Source organism: Bubalus bubalis, chromosome 7 (genome assembly GCF_019923935.1).
Source record: "Bubalus bubalis isolate 160015118507 breed Murrah chromosome 7, NDDB_SH_1, whole genome shotgun sequence".
Classification (NCBI taxonomy): Eukaryota; Metazoa; Chordata; class Mammalia; order Artiodactyla; family Bovidae; genus Bubalus; species Bubalus bubalis.
The window spans coordinates 90149203-90164829 of record NC_059163.1 but is presented as its reverse complement, the minus strand read 5'-3'; the positions used below and the strand labels follow the sequence as shown (position 1 = coordinate 90164829).

Sequence of the window (15627 nt, the reverse complement as noted above, 5' to 3'; positions counted from 1 at the left end):
ACCCTGATGCTGGGAAAGATTGAGGGCAGGAGGAGAAGGGGATGACAGAGGAGGAGATGATTGGATGGCATCACCAACACAATGGACATGGGTTTGGGTGGACTCTGGGAGTTGGTGATGGACAGGGAGGCCTGGCACACTGCAGTTCATGGGGTTGCAAAGAGTCGGACATGACTGAGTGACTGAACTGAACTGAGGAGCTCAATAAACGCTAAAATCCAATCTGTTCGCAAGTTGCAATGAGACCTAGTAGTCAAAAAGGGCAGTTCTTGTATATCATATAGAAAGTTGAATGCTTACTTTAAATCTCACGTTGCAGATTAATACTTTGCCATATGACACTTAAGCGGTGGATATCCCTTGTCAGAAATTAAAATATTTTGAATGCAATATGCATGCCCTGGATGAGGAATAAAGCCTTTCTCAGCCGTTAGAACTTTTCATAAATCTTCACCTTGTATTCATTTGGTCTTTGCTTATTTGAGATCTAATTATATCTTGCCTATTTGAAAAGTTCTTTCTGAATATCCCTTATCTTATTAAAAAAGAGAGCAGGTAAAAGTGAACGATCATTTAATTCACTATAATGGTTAATAAGAAAAGTGATAGACAATGCATTTTGGTCATGAACTGTGCCTTAATAAAAAGTGAGTTTTCAGACTTCCTGTTGGTCCAGTAGTTAAGAATCCACTGTGCAATGCTGGGCATTCCCCTTGGCTGGGGAACCAAGATCCCACATGATGCAGAGCAGCTAAGCCCGAGTGCTGCAACTACTGAGTCTCTATGCCACAGCTAGAGAGTCTGTGAGCCACAGCGAAGAATCCCACATGATGGAACCAAGACCCAACCTGATGCAGAAAAATAAAAATTTTTTTAAGATTATATTTTTTAAAGTGAGTTTTCTTTCTAATTGCAAAAAAAGGAAATTCAGTAACAGCAACTGAAAGCATTCCAGGCCTACATACCATACTGAAATACAAAAGTATAAGCCAAAAGTAAAAGTGTCTTCATCTTCTATTTAGATACCAACAACTAAACAGAATCGATATGAACCTGAAAATATGTGATAATTATATTTTTTTAATAAAAGAACTGTGAGTAGCAAAAAGACATCAACATGTGAATAGCAAAGCAGTGCAATTTCCAAAGTAATCTCCTGTTACATATTGACTGTGGGAAAACACTCATTTCCCTAGATTAGTCCTCTCATATTAAGAGTTAAGAGCACCCTCTAGTGGCAGGTTAAGGATTTTACAGAATGGCCTTGCAGAAACCAAAATGCCTTTTAGTTCTTTTCACTCTGAGCAGAAAGTACATTTCATCAAAGGAAACTGGGGAAGTTCAGGGGCAAATTTGCTAATTAACTTTATCAAATAATTTCATGCCCACTTTTACTGTTCTTAATAGTTATGTTAGGTAGAAAGTTAAATAGTTGGTAAAGAATCCACCTGCAAGTCAGGGTACCCTGGTTTGATTCCTAGGTCAGGAAGATCCCCTGGAGAAGGGATAGGCTACCCACTCCAGTATTCTTGGGCTTCCCTGTGGCTCAGCTGGTAAAGAATCCGCCCGCAATGCGGGAGACCTGGTTCCATCCCTGGATTGGGCAGATCTCCTGGAGAAGGGAAAGGCTACCCACTCCAGTATTCTGGCCTAGAGAATTTCATGGACTGTATAATCCATGGGGTCGCAAAGAGCTGGACACAACTGAGCGACTTTCACTTCTCTAGAATGAGGACCTAGGGGTGGCCTAGCCAAAAAGTATGCAAGCTGATCTCTAAACCCCATCCCAGACACAGACAGAAATCTCACAGATATGCAACAAAATAACCACAGAGACTTTTACAACTCCTGCACATATCCCCTAGGCACATAGTGTATACAAAGTAACCACAGGGGCTTCCTCAAGTAACCCTAGACAGCTAGGAGTCCATTGCTGCTGCTGCTGCTAAGTCCCTTCAGTCATGTCTGACTCTGTGCGACCCCATAGATGGCAGCCCACCAGGCTCCCCCGTCCCTGGGATTCTCCAGGCAAGAACACTGGAGTGGGTTGCCATTTCCTTCTCCAATGCGTGAAAGTGAAAGTGAAGTCGGTCAGTCATGTCCAACTCTTCATGACCCATGGACTGTAGCCTACCAGGCTCCTCCGTCCATGGGATTTTCCAGGCAAGAGTACTGGAGTGGGTTGCCATTGCCTTCTTCAGGAGTCCATTAAGGGTTTATAAATATGCTATACATATATACATCAGATTATAACAGACTGAAATATGGGAAGATACCTGCAATAGAGCCTGTTAGATAACCTGCAACTGTCAATCAGCCTTGAGCATATGCCCATTTGCATTCCCTTTCTTGATCTGTGGTGGGTACAAGCCCTACTTTGCACAGGGCACAACCAAAAGGAGGAAAGGGGAAATATAAAAAAGGGAAAGCCAAGCAGGGTTATTACAATGACTCCTCTGGAGTCAGTCTACTCCTGTGTTTTGGGAGTGAATGTTTAACAAAATATCTATGTGCTTGATCTGTAACTGAGCTATAACTTGTCATTTGCTTTAAACCCTTTAGTCTGCTGTTTCAGATTTTTGTTGTGAAAGCAACTAAGAGAGAGATAAACTGACCTGACAATTATGTTTTGTGTTGTTTTTCAATATATGTAGTTTTGAAATCACATTCAGGGAGTTTCCTGGGGTGGGGGGGGGGGGTCCAGTGGTTAGGACCCCTCTGTACTTCCACCGCTGCAGCACTGGTTTCAATCTCTAGTCTGAGAACTAAGATCCTGCAAGCAGTCTGGTGTGGCCAACAATACAATAAATAGAAACCACAAGACCTTCTAGAACTAACACTCAAAAAAGATGTTCATCATAGGGGACTGAAATGCAAAAGTAGGAAGTCAAGAAACACCTGGAGTAACAGGCAAATTTGGCCTTGAAGTACAACATGAAGCAGGGCACAGGCTAACAGAGTTCTGCCAAGAGAACGCACTGGTCAGAGCAAACACCCTGTTCCAACAACACAAGAGAAGACTCTACACATGGACATCACCAGACGGTCAATACCAAAATCAGACTGATTATATTCTTTGCAGCCAAAGATGGAGAAGCTCTATATAGTCAGCAAAAACAAGACTGGGAGCTGACTGTGGCTCAGATCATGAACTCCTTATTGCCAAATTCAGACTGAAATTGAAGAAAGTAGGGAAAACCATTAGACCATTCATGTATGACCTAAATCAAATCCTTATGATTTTAGTGGAAGTGACAAACAGATTCAAGGGATTAGATCTGATAGACAGAGTGGCTAAAGAACTATGGACAGAGGTTCATGGCATTGTACAGGAGGCAGTGATCAAAACCATCCCAAGAAAAAAATGCAAAAAGGCAAAATGGTTGTCTGAGGAGGCCTTGTTTACAAATAGCTGAGAAAAGAAGAGAAGGAAAAGGCAAAAAAAGAAAAGGAAAGATATACCCATTTGAATGCAGAGTTCCAAAGAAGAGCAAGGAGAGATAAGAAAGCCCTCTTCAGTGATCAAGGCAAAGAAATAGGGGGAAACAATAGAATGGGAAAGACTAGAGATCTCTTCAAGAAAATTGGAGATACCAAGGGAACATTTCATGCAAAGACGGGCTCGATAAAGGACAGAAATGGTATGGACCTAACAGAAGCAGAAGATATTAAGAAGAGGTGGCAAGAATACACAGAAGAACTATATAAAAAAGATCTTCATGACCCAGATAACCACAATGGTGTTATCAGTCACCTAGAGCCAGACATCCTGGAATGTGAAGTCAGGTGGGCCTCAGGAAGCATCACTATGAACAAAGCTCGTGGAGGTAATGGGATTCCAGTTGAGCTATTCCAAATCCTGAAAGATGATGCTGTGAAAGTGCTGCACTCAATATGCCAGCAAATTTGGAAAATTCAGCAGTAGCCATAGGACTGGAAAAAGTCAGTTTTCATCCCAGTCCCAAAGAAGAGCGATGCCAAAGAATGTTCAAATTACTGCGCAATTGTACTCACCTCACACACTAGCAAACTAATGCTCAAAATTCTCCAAGCCAGCTGTCAACAGTATGTGAACCATGAAATTCTAGATGCTTGAGCTGGATTTAGGAAAGGCAGAGGAACCAGAGAACAAATTGCCAACATCTGTTGGATCATCGAAGAAGCCAGAGAATTCCAGAAAAACATCTATTTCTAATTTATTGATTACACCAAAGCCTTTGACTATGTAGATCACAACAAACTGTGGAAAATTCTTAAAGATATGGGAATACCAGTCCGCCTTACCTGCCTCCTGAGAAAGCTGTATGCAGGTCGCGAACCAACAGTTAGAACCAGACATGGAACAACGGACCAGTTCCAAATTGGGAAAGAAATATGTCAAGGCTGTATATTATTACCCTGTTTACTTAATTTATATGCAGAATACATCATGCAAAATGCTGGGCTTCATGAAACACAAGCTGGAATCAAGACTACTGGGAAAAATACCAATAACCTCAGATACACAGATGACACCACCCTTATGGCAGAAAGTGAAGAGGAACTGAAGAGCCTTTTGATGAACGTGAAAGAGGAGAGTGAAAAAGCTGACTTAAAACTCAACATCCAAAAAACTAAGATCATGGCATCCGGTCCCATCACTTCATGGCAAATAAATGAGGAAACAATGGAAACAGAGACAGACTTTATTTTCTTGGGCTCTAAAATCACTGCAGATGGTGACTGTAGCCATGTAATTAAAAGATGCTTGTTCCTTGGAAGAAAAGCTATGACCAACCCAGACAGCATACTGAAAAGCAGAGACATTACTTTGCTGACAAATGTCCATTTAGTCAAGGCTATGGTTTTTCCTGTGGTCATGTATGGATGTGAGAGTTGGACTGTGAAGAAGGCTGAGCGCCGAAGAATTGATGCATTTGAACTGTGGTGTTGGAGAAGACTCTTCAGGGTCCCTTGGACTGCAAGGAGATCTAACCAGTCAATCCTAAAGGAAATCAGTCCTGAATAGTCACTGAAAGGACTGATGCTGAGGCTGAAGCTCCAATACTTTGGCCACCTGATGCAAAGAACGGACTCGCTGGAAAAGACCCTGATGCTGGGGAAGACTGAAGGCAGGAGGAGAAGAGCACGACAGAGGATGAGATGATTGGATGACATCACCGACTCAATGGACATGAGTTCGAGCAAGCTATGGGAGTTGGTGATGGACAGACAGGGAAGCCTGGCATGCTGCAGACCATGGAGTAAAAAAGTTGGACACAACTGAGCGACCAAACTGAACCTCAATTCTTTGAAGATAGAGATAGGCTATTAACTGAATAGGCCATTTATTGTCAGAATTATGGGTGTGTGTGTGCGTGCGCGCACACGCGTGCAGTATTCAACTTCAAGGAATGAAAACGCTGATAAAACCTCACTGAAGAGAGACACGGAGAAGGCAATGGCACCCCACTCCAGTACTCGTGCCTGGAAAATCCCATGGACAGAGGAGCCTGGTAGGCTGCAGTCCATGAGGTCGCTAAGAGTTGGACATGACTGAGCGACTTCACTTTCACTTTTCACTTTCATGCATTGGAGAAGGAAATGGCAACCCACTCCAGTGTTCTTGCCTGGAGAATCCCAGAGACAGAGGAGCCTGGTAGGAGGCCGTCTATGGGGTCGCACAGAGTCGGACACGACTGAAGCTACTTAGCAGCAGCAGAAGATAGACATGTTTGATGAAGTCCAACCTAAGTCCAATTTTTACTTATCCTTTTCATCTCCCTAAGTCAAAGGTCATCAGAAGCAGAAATACTCAGGAGAACAGAAATGTCTTCTCCATCTGAGAAACAATGAACCTTTCCTGATCTCATTTCATCTTTTCAAAGGGGGGCCTTTTCTAATATATCAAATAAATGCCTTCTGGTTTTATACTCTTGCCCTTCTCCTTCCTCTAAACTCTTCTATACTCATCCAAATCCTTGACTTCTCATTACTTATTAAATTAAAATTAGTAAATAAATGTTCTTCCTCATCAGTTATTTCTACAAAGGCACCAATGTCACCTTTGGATAAACCTCAACAGTGGTGCTGGGATGCGAGGTTTGCCTATAACGACGGCTCAGCTGCTTTGGTGCAAACAACGTTCAATACCACACACGGGGACAACTAGAAAGTTTCGTGAATGTTCAGGGGCAGACATCTGTCAGGTTTCCACAAAGGACAGTGCCGGGGAACCGGGAAAGTCGCCGAGAACTGTGACACGAGCTGCAGATGGAAGTCTTTCTCCCTGCAGTCTGACAATGGGTCTCCTCCCTTGACTGTAATCAGGCCCCATCGCTAGAGAACGTGTGGGACGCGGAGCCCGCAAACCTCACCCGCCGGCCTGTGTGCATACCCTTCCGGTTCTCTGGAGCCTGGACCACCGTCTGCTCTACTCCGGGAGTGCCGGCGACCGAGGCCTGAGCCGCGCCCGACGCTCGCACACGCAGCCCGGGCCCCGCCCCACGCGCCACCGCCCCCGAGCCCCAGGCTGGCTCGGGGGTCCAGCCCAGGCCTCCCGCAGGCCGAGGCGCCGTTCCACCTGGGAGCGAGGAGCCAGGGGTGCGCGCGGAGAGGCCCGGGGGCGAGCGCGAAGCTGCAGGTCCAAGGAGGGGAGGGAGGAAGGCTCAAGGAAAGCAGAGGGGACTCAAGCCTGAGCAGGACCTACCTAGCTGAGCCCCGGGCGCCGGAATCCCCGCCCCTCCCGCGGGCGCGCGCCGCCGTCCCGGGGCGGGGCTTCTGCCCTCGCGGGCCCGGGGCTTCCCGGGAAGGGCCCGCCGCCAGACCCGGGTTGCCCCTCACCTGCACTCAGTCATGTCTCCAGGGAGAAGCTGCCAATTGTTCCTTCCCTTGAGAAGGAAGCGTGGAAACAAAATCTGTAAAATCTTGACAGGCCCCTGACTCCCATGAGTTCCTCCTGAAATGACTTCCAGGGAGAGTGAGTCATAAAACAATATTACCTTCTTTCATATAATTAATATAATCATTTAATTTTTAGAGTTTCTCTGTTTGTCTTTCACGGATGCTTTCAAATAAATCAATCTAGAATATATTTTATTATATTTTATTTATTAAAAATTCCTACCTCCTCGTGGGAGTGCTGCGATGATGAATTAATATTTGCTAAGTGCTTGGTAGGTGAAAACTACATAAAACTTGATGGAGTTACTCTATTATTATTGATACAGGAAAACTAACTTGATGGAATTGGTAACCCATACCATCTGCTTTATTAACTGAAATTACACTGTAAAAAGGCTTTGCCTATTGAGGCAAAGAGGTCAAGTACAGAAATAATGATCCAAGTGATTCAAATTCCCCACAAAACGGAATCCTGCTTTGAAAGTAAAGTTGAGTCTCCTGACTGATGAGGTTTTGTTTTACTCTCTTATTACTGGTGCATTTAAATTAACTAGGTATATAAATGTAATCAGCTGGACGACTTCTCAATTTCTCCTTCCTGTGATTTAAAATGAATTATTTGATGGCCAGGTCTTGCATTAACAAATTAAGAATTAAATAGTGCTCTCCTTTCACTACAGCCTCCTGTTTTACTTTATATTCAAGTATTGTGATAGAAATTTAAATAAAATTCCAAAGAATGTCAAGTATTTTTGTATATGCCATCATTAGTTGCACAACATTTCTGATTAATAGAGAGGGATAAGGTTTAAAATGTCTGATTTTTCTGGTAACCAGAGCAAAAACAGGCATTATGTCTAGATTTGGATTTCCAGTTAAACTTACTTCTACTATATTTTAACTATTAGGACAATTGTTTTAAATCACCCTCTTTACTTTGCTGAAGTACCATGGTCATAACCCTGGAAATAACTTGGTACCAAATGTGTTTCAAAAGTAATATGAAGGGTTTTAGGAATAAATAATTTTTTCAATTGCCGTTTTTTAATGTATTAATAGTGTGCTAAAATATCCAGCAAACAGCTCATATCAATCATTATGAAACTTCCCAATGTTTAAGCACAGAAAGCATTAAAATTTATATAATACAACAAAAGCAGACCAAATCACTATTGTCAACATGATAGTCATAATCATTTATATCATTTATTAAATTAGTGCAGCCATCAGAAAGTGAAGTAATACTGTGAATTCACTAGAGGGAGCAATTCTTTTTAGTAAATTAGTATTATTTATTTATTTAGTCGGAGAAGTGGATCTGGACATTAAACATAAATTGAGAATAAAGATATGCAGAATTCAAGGAGATCTCAGTGAAGATGTGCTGCCATTCCAAGGGCTGTTGAGAGATTTTCTTGAACATCTGAGAAGAAAACAGAACTTGAAAACACAAGATAAAGTGCAAGATAGTGATTCAAACTGAACAACTGTCAGGGTTTCCATTTTGTTTTAATTTCACACATTCATACTTTTAGACAAAAAATTACTGCCTATTAAGATTGGCATACATATGATCCATTAAAAATTCAACATCAATCACAGTAACAATGGCTAGTTTCCAAGTGTCTGAAATAAATGAAAATAAACTTCAGATTCAATTAAAAAAACTGCTTATTCTAGTTAGCAATATAAGTGACAGATGTTCAGACCTACTCACATTTCTGTTGCCCATTTCTGATTTTTAGCTGTTTGTGATTTGACATCAACAATTCATTTATATTAGCATCCTATTTGATATATTTCATGCTTAGGATTTTAACCAGAAAAACATTAAATGATTCTGTATTAATTTAAAAATTAATTTTAAATTTATGTGAGTTAATAAATAGTATTTATACAACTGTGCCTACCTGTATAAAGTTTTTAAATTACCTATAAAATGATGTTTAATGATACAGATTTGGCCCTTGAAAACAAAATAAGCTGAGTTGCTATTGTTGAATTGATGCCAAACTTAGTAATACTAAAGATGCTACATCTAAAAATGGTTGTTTTATTTCATTTGTAAAATAATTCATTCAATTCCTATTTAGTGAATTTATACCTGACTCTGTTAGGATCTGAGGATATACAAAGATATATAAGATCTAGTTTAATTCATAGTTTCGTTTTTAAGATAAAATTTCCCCATAATTTAATTACATTTACGTTTAAAAATAACTGTGCCTGCTAAGTCGCTCAGTCGTGTCCGACTCTTTGCCCATGAGGCTCCTCTGTCCATGGGATTCTCCAGGCAACAATACTGGTTTGGGTTGCCATGCCCGCCTCCAGGGGATCTTCCCGACCCAGGGATCGAAACCCGTCTCTTATGTCTCCTGCGTCAGAAATCTGGTTCTTCACTAACAGAGCCACCTGGGAACCAACCCTCCCTCGCCCTCGCCCACCTCCACCCGCGCGCGCACACACACACACACGTATGTACTTTAAAATCTCCCTCCAATCTTTTGTTGAAAGGAGTGGCTTTTCTGCCTTTTTTTTTTTTTTTTAAATAAATGGAAAACCATCATATGAGCTCAGAGCTAAAGAAAACTCTTGCGTGCGTGCTAAGTTGCGTCTGACTCTTTGCAACCCTATGGGCTATAGCCCACCAGGCTCCTCTGTCCATGGAATTCTCCAGACAAGAATGCTGGAGCGGGTTGCTGTACCCTCCTCCAGGATATCTTCCTGCTCCAGGGATTGAACCTGAGTCTCTTACGTATTCTGCCTTGATTGGTAGGTTCTTAACCACTAGCGCCACCTGGGAAGCCCCAGCGAAGTTTTACAGTGTTCCAATCAATGTGACGTGTTTAGAATATAAATGGTCGATTTTAGCAATTGCAAGTATTGACTAGTATTTATTTGCATGTCGATGGGCCAGACATTCTTCAAACCGCCTTCGTCAAAACACTTTTTAAAGAAATGCAATCTGAATACCTGAGCTGAATACCTCCTCAGTCTTATTTTTGACTAAAAATACACGGATAAGTAACCATGAATCCCTGGCAATGTGACTCTCTCTTCTTTCCCATTATACCATCTAAAATTGTATGTATTTATTTCTCCAGTGTTGTTTTAATGCAGAGTTAATGATAGACTCTTATGATCTATAATGTATCAAAAATTCTAAGAAATTATACTCTAAAATATGAAGATACAGATCATTTGTTGCTCTGATAGTGCCAATTAAATTGTAAATATCAAAGCCACAAAGGGAGAACCAATTTATTAGGGTGAAGGATCACACAAGTTGAGGCTAGATTAATTGTCTTTAAGGCAAACACTGAAAATTTACTTTAAGCTATGTCTTAAAGAAAAGGGATATTGAACTTTCAAAATATTCTGTATGTCAGTAACAATGAGATATTTTGATATTGGCATATGATTTATTTTAAAAAATGGTTGAGAAAAGAGAAATACATTCATTCTACATTTTAAATTTTATTTTCTTTTTGAAATTTTAAGAAATTCCCTAGCAGTTTAGTGGTTAGGATTCTGTGCTTCTACCACAGTGATTATGGGTTCAATCTCTGGTCAAGGAAATAAGGTCCTGCATGCAAAAAAAAATAAATAAAGTAAAAAAAATAAAAATTATATGAGATTAGCTTCCATTATAGGAAATAAACACACAGCAATGCAAAATTATATTCTACATTCAAAGACATTCAACATTTTAGTTAGTTTGTACTACAATGTCCTTGAAACTAAATCTTCAAACATAGGTCAACAGTGCCTTTTCAGTTAAAAAGCCCTCAGCCTTTCTAAGAAGGGAACTAAATATATTAATTTTTCAGTATTTTAAATATTTAACATTGCCACATGGCACATGTAAGTAGCCATCTAGTATGAAACAGTGGGTGCTCCTATCATTCATTACCAGAAATACACTTTCTCATGTTTTCTAGATTCTAAACCCAGACCAATTCAGTTTTTAAAGAAACTGCATTTAATTGCAATATATGTTGAAAATGAGTATTCTCCATTCTTCTTAATGATAATTAATATTACCTCATTTGCCACCACTACAAAGAGCAAATTATACCTATTTGGAAAGGCTTGGCCCTTTGCTTTTTGTGTATTTGCAGTTTATAAATGTTAATCCCAGTGGATCCCAAGGATAAGTGTAGATTCATAGGCTAGAAACATTTTGTAAGAAGTGAGAAAAAGCAGACATTCCCTCTCAGTTATATAGCAAAGAACTTAAGAACTTTGAACTACAATCTAAAAATCTTGCCATATTAATTAAGATTTTGAAAGGCAAGTATCCATGTTCAAATGTTGATATATTTATAAATACTTTGCCTTATATATTTTTCTTCTTAATCTATACTGGTAATATAAAATAAAAATAATGATGATAGAAAAATAGCTCGGGAGGCTTAGCCTGGAGGATCATTGATAAGATGTTAAATATCAGCTTTTTCTAAGACAGCAACCTAAGAATGGGCTTTTACATTCCCTGGGAAGCGCTCAGGACACTGAGCCTGTGTAATGTAAAAAAAATAAAATATGTTTACTTTAGACTTAAGGTTGGCATTTTAATATGCATTATTCAATGAACATATGATCACTGTCTTAATAAATTTGAGAAATGAAAATTAAAAAAAAAAGTATTTCACAGTTATCAGAAACATCTTCAAAGTACAATAGATAACAAATCAGTGTTTGTGTAACATTCATGTATGTTGTACATAAGTATTAATCCCAATTTATAGATAATAAACTGAGAAAAGGTTCTTTAATAACTTCAGAGACAATTGGTGAAGAGTATAGTTTTGTTTCCTATGTTTCTGTTTAAATAAATATTATTGCATTAGACAAAATTATCTAATAAAATGTTACAAGCATATTGTTTTTATAACTGCAAATATTTTATTAGCAATAATTCTGAAGTTATTTAAGGATGAGGACATCAACTCACTCATCTTCTGTATATTTTTTGTTTTTCTTCTTTAATTATAGATGATTTACAATGTTATATTGGTTTCAGATGTACAACATAGTGATTCAATATTTTTTATAGATTATACTCCATTTAAAGTTATTACAAAATATTTACTGTATTTCCTGTGTTGTACAATATATGCTTGTAGCTTATTACTTTTTACATAGTAGTTTGAAACTCCTGTGTAGTTTTCCTTCTTATTACTCTAGAAAAAGTAATATAGCTCTTAAGAAACCCCCAAATTGTGCATATTACATTAAGATTTAAGAAACCTCAGCTCTTTTTGCAACTCTGTTATCAACAATTATATGACTCTGCTTAGTTTATTGAAAGCTTAACACTTACAGATACATATAGGGCACATGATGGATCCCCTAGATGTCCCTCAAACAGTAGATAATGAAATGATTCTCAGTGCGGAAAATTATTTTATTTATGCTCACCTTCTTTGTACTTTGTGATATACAAGTTGACTTTAAATCTTATAAATCAATCTAATCCACAATGTCCTGCTTTAAAATGAGGCCAAAACAATTGAATCTTAGCTTCAGAAAATACATCTATCCCAGGGAAGTTTTTTTAAATCTTCAGAACTAATACAGTATCTTTCTTCTATAGTTATCTCTCTGCTTTGTTTCTAGATGCTCATGTAATTGGGAAAACACTAATTACATTCCATGGACCTGCAAAATGTCTACTGTGTCACCTGTGATGAAACTGCTCTAAGATTTTAGAGTTTCATGTAAGGGAGTTCCTATAAATCTGCTCTTTATTGCAAGTAACTGAATAAATATATCTTAGGACAGATGAGAAAGTAGCCTTGAAGACAGTTTGCAGAGTTTATCCAACATTCTAATCCAGGATTTTTCTGTTCTGCATTTTTATAGGTGATGATCTAGCCTGTGTTTCAATTCTTCCAGTGAAGAAATTGTTCTTTAGTTAGAGAACTAGAAGCATCCAAAAATGCTTCTCTGTGTTATTTAACATCTGTTGTTCTATAACTTTTAGCCTTTTGCTCTTATTCTCCCCTTTTAAGGAACATAGGACATGCTGGATGTATCTATTACCTGCTTCCTGTGCTAATACTTTAAACGCATGTACAAAGGCCATGTCACCTCCAAGTCTACTCAAAGCAGCCCCAGGTATTCTCAGGCACGCCAGCTGTTTTCACATACTCTTCATGTTACATTTTGTTGTCTTCACTATGCTGATAGTCTTTTAGCGCTCTCAAAGTGTTTGCTAATGTCTTTCAAAGTCTATGACTCACACTATATACAATATCTTAAGTTGATGTAAGTCTAGAAGTGAACTATTACCATAGCTGATATGGAACCTTTGTTCAGTTGATGCAGTCAAAAAATACAAAATATTCTTAAGCAGTCATTTCAACTATTGCTTCATCATGAAATTCAGAGAAGGCAATGGCACCCCACTCCAGTACTCTTGCCTGGAAAATCCCATGGATGGAGGAGCCTGGTGGGCTGCAGTCCATGGGGTCGCTAAGAGTTGGACATGACTGAGCAACTTCACTTTCACTTTTCACTGTCATGCATTGGAGAAGGAAATGGCAACCCACGCCAATGTTATTGCCTGGAGAATCCCAGGGATGGGGGAGCCTGGTGGGCTGCCATCTGTGGGGTCGCACAGAGTCGGACACGACTGAAGCAACTTAGCAGCAAGCAGCATGAAATTGCAGTTCACTGATTTAGTTATCTGTTATTTCATTAAAACTGCCCCAAATTTTAGTGGCTGGAAACAACAATGAGCAGTTATTATCTTTCACAGTTTCTGTGGCTGAAGAATTTGAGAGCAACCTAGCTGGGTAATCCTGGTTTACTGTCTTTCGTGAGGCTACCGTTAAAATCTTAGCTAGGTCTACAATCCTCTGAAAGCTTGACTAGGGCTGGAGGATCTGCTTCTAAGATGGCTTGCTTATATAGCAGTCAAATTCATGCAGGCTCAGTTCCTTACCATGGATGTGTCCTTAGGGTTGCTTAAGTGTCCTCATGAAATGACATGATTTCTGACTTCCCTGAGAGTGAGTGATCTAAGAGAAAGCAAAGGCAGAAGTCACAATGTCCTTTATGTCCTAGTCTTGGCAGCCACATGTTGTCATTTCCATAATATTCATATGCTACTGGTTATGCAAGTCAGTCCTATCCAGTGTGAGAGGGGAGGGACTAAACAGGGGCATTAATATCAGGCAGCAAGAATTATTTGGGGCCATGTTGGAGGTTGACCCTGAAGTCCATCCTCTCTCCCTCACTGACTAATCTCCCTTCCACAGATAAGTTGTACTCATACCTTCTCAAGACCACCAAAAGTTTTATCCTATTACATCATCATCTCAAAATCTAGAATCTTTGTTGGTCTCAGTGAGGCCCAGATATGGATAAAGTTCTCTGGGTACAGTTCCTTGAGAACAGTTCATTGATCTGAAAAACCTGTGAATTAAAAGGATAAGATATCTGTCCACCCACCTCCAATACCCCCCTGCCCCCCACAACATACAATGATGGAGGAAGAATAGGATAGCATCTCTTATGTCTCTTGCATCGGCAGGCGGGTTCTTTACCGCTAGTGCCACCTGGAAAGCCATAACCATTATATACGTTCCTGTTCAAAGGGCAAAAAGCAAGAGAAATATAGGAATCCCTGGTTCATAATAATTCTATAGTCTAGCTAGGCAAATGTTGGAAGTTCTTTCATTAGAACTTATTCCTACTGCTTATCGGGAGTGACTTTCCATGACTCTTGGCTCTGACTTTCAAGCTCTTGGTTTCTGCCTTCTGAGTTAACTGATTTTTCCATGAAAGGTGGCCTAGGTTTGGATCTGTGTAGTTTTCTCAGTCTGGTTCCTGCCTCTAGGTCCAAAGACTCTTTTCCTTTTGTTCTTTCTCTGTTCCGTTCAGTCCAAGCTGCTGCTGTTTCTAACAATTAAATACTTTTTTAAATGGTTCTCCTGCAATGGCAACCCACTCCAGTACTCTTGCCTGGAAAATCCCATGGACGGAGGAACCTGATAGGCTGCAGTCCATGGGGTTGCGAGGAATTGGACACGACTGAGAGACTTTACTTTCACTTTTCACTTTCCTGCATTGGAAAAGGAAATGGCAACCCACTCCAGTGTTCTTGCCTGAAGAATCCCAGGGACGGGGGAGCCTGGTGGGCTGCCGTCTCTGGGGTCGCACAGAGTCGGACACGACTGAAGCGATTTAGCAGCAGCAGCCTGTGAATCTTACATATTTCATTATACAAAAGCCACACCTACATATCTGCTTGAGATAATCCCTTATCTATGTAGAGTTTCTACTGAGATTACTGATGGACAGTACCCTTAAGCTTCCTAGAAGCCCTAATTGTCTGGCCAACTCTCATGAGTGATAATCTTAGCTCTTTCTAAAATCTTAGCAAAGGATTTTATAGCCATATCCTCAACTTCATTTTTATACAGTGATTGTCTGACAGTGCCTGGAGTTGATCTTTGCTTAGAAGCCAATTCTTTGTTTCCCATTGGTTCCCATCTTGAGAGGCTGGGAATTTTCAAGACTAACAAGTCTTGGCATTTTTTGGTTTCACAGTTGTTCTTTTAGCTTATCTTCCCCCTCTTTCCTTTGACCATAAACAGCGAGAAGAAATCAAGGAGCACCTTTAGCACTCAGAATGAACACTTTATCATATATTTTACTAGATCCATTTTTCTAGTTCCTACATCACTGCAGGTGACACTGTTGCTCAACTTTTTGTCACTGAATTAAGAGCTA

General features: G+C 39.8%; 1 long non-coding RNA gene across 9 annotated transcripts in view; it reads right to left on the bottom strand.

Moving 5' to 3' along the window:
- The window catches only part of LOC102415115, a 130857-nt gene extending 123329 nt beyond the window's left edge, over positions 1–7528 (bottom strand). For 7 of the 9 annotated variants that reach the window (XR_006552436.2, XR_006552437.2, XR_006552429.2 and 4 more), the window contains exon 1: positions 6377–6675. This is a non-coding gene — a long non-coding RNA (uncharacterized LOC102415115). The other 2 variants (XR_006552430.2, XR_006552432.2) reach the window with 2 other exon arrangements.
- Positions 7529–15627: the final 8099 nt, after the last annotated feature.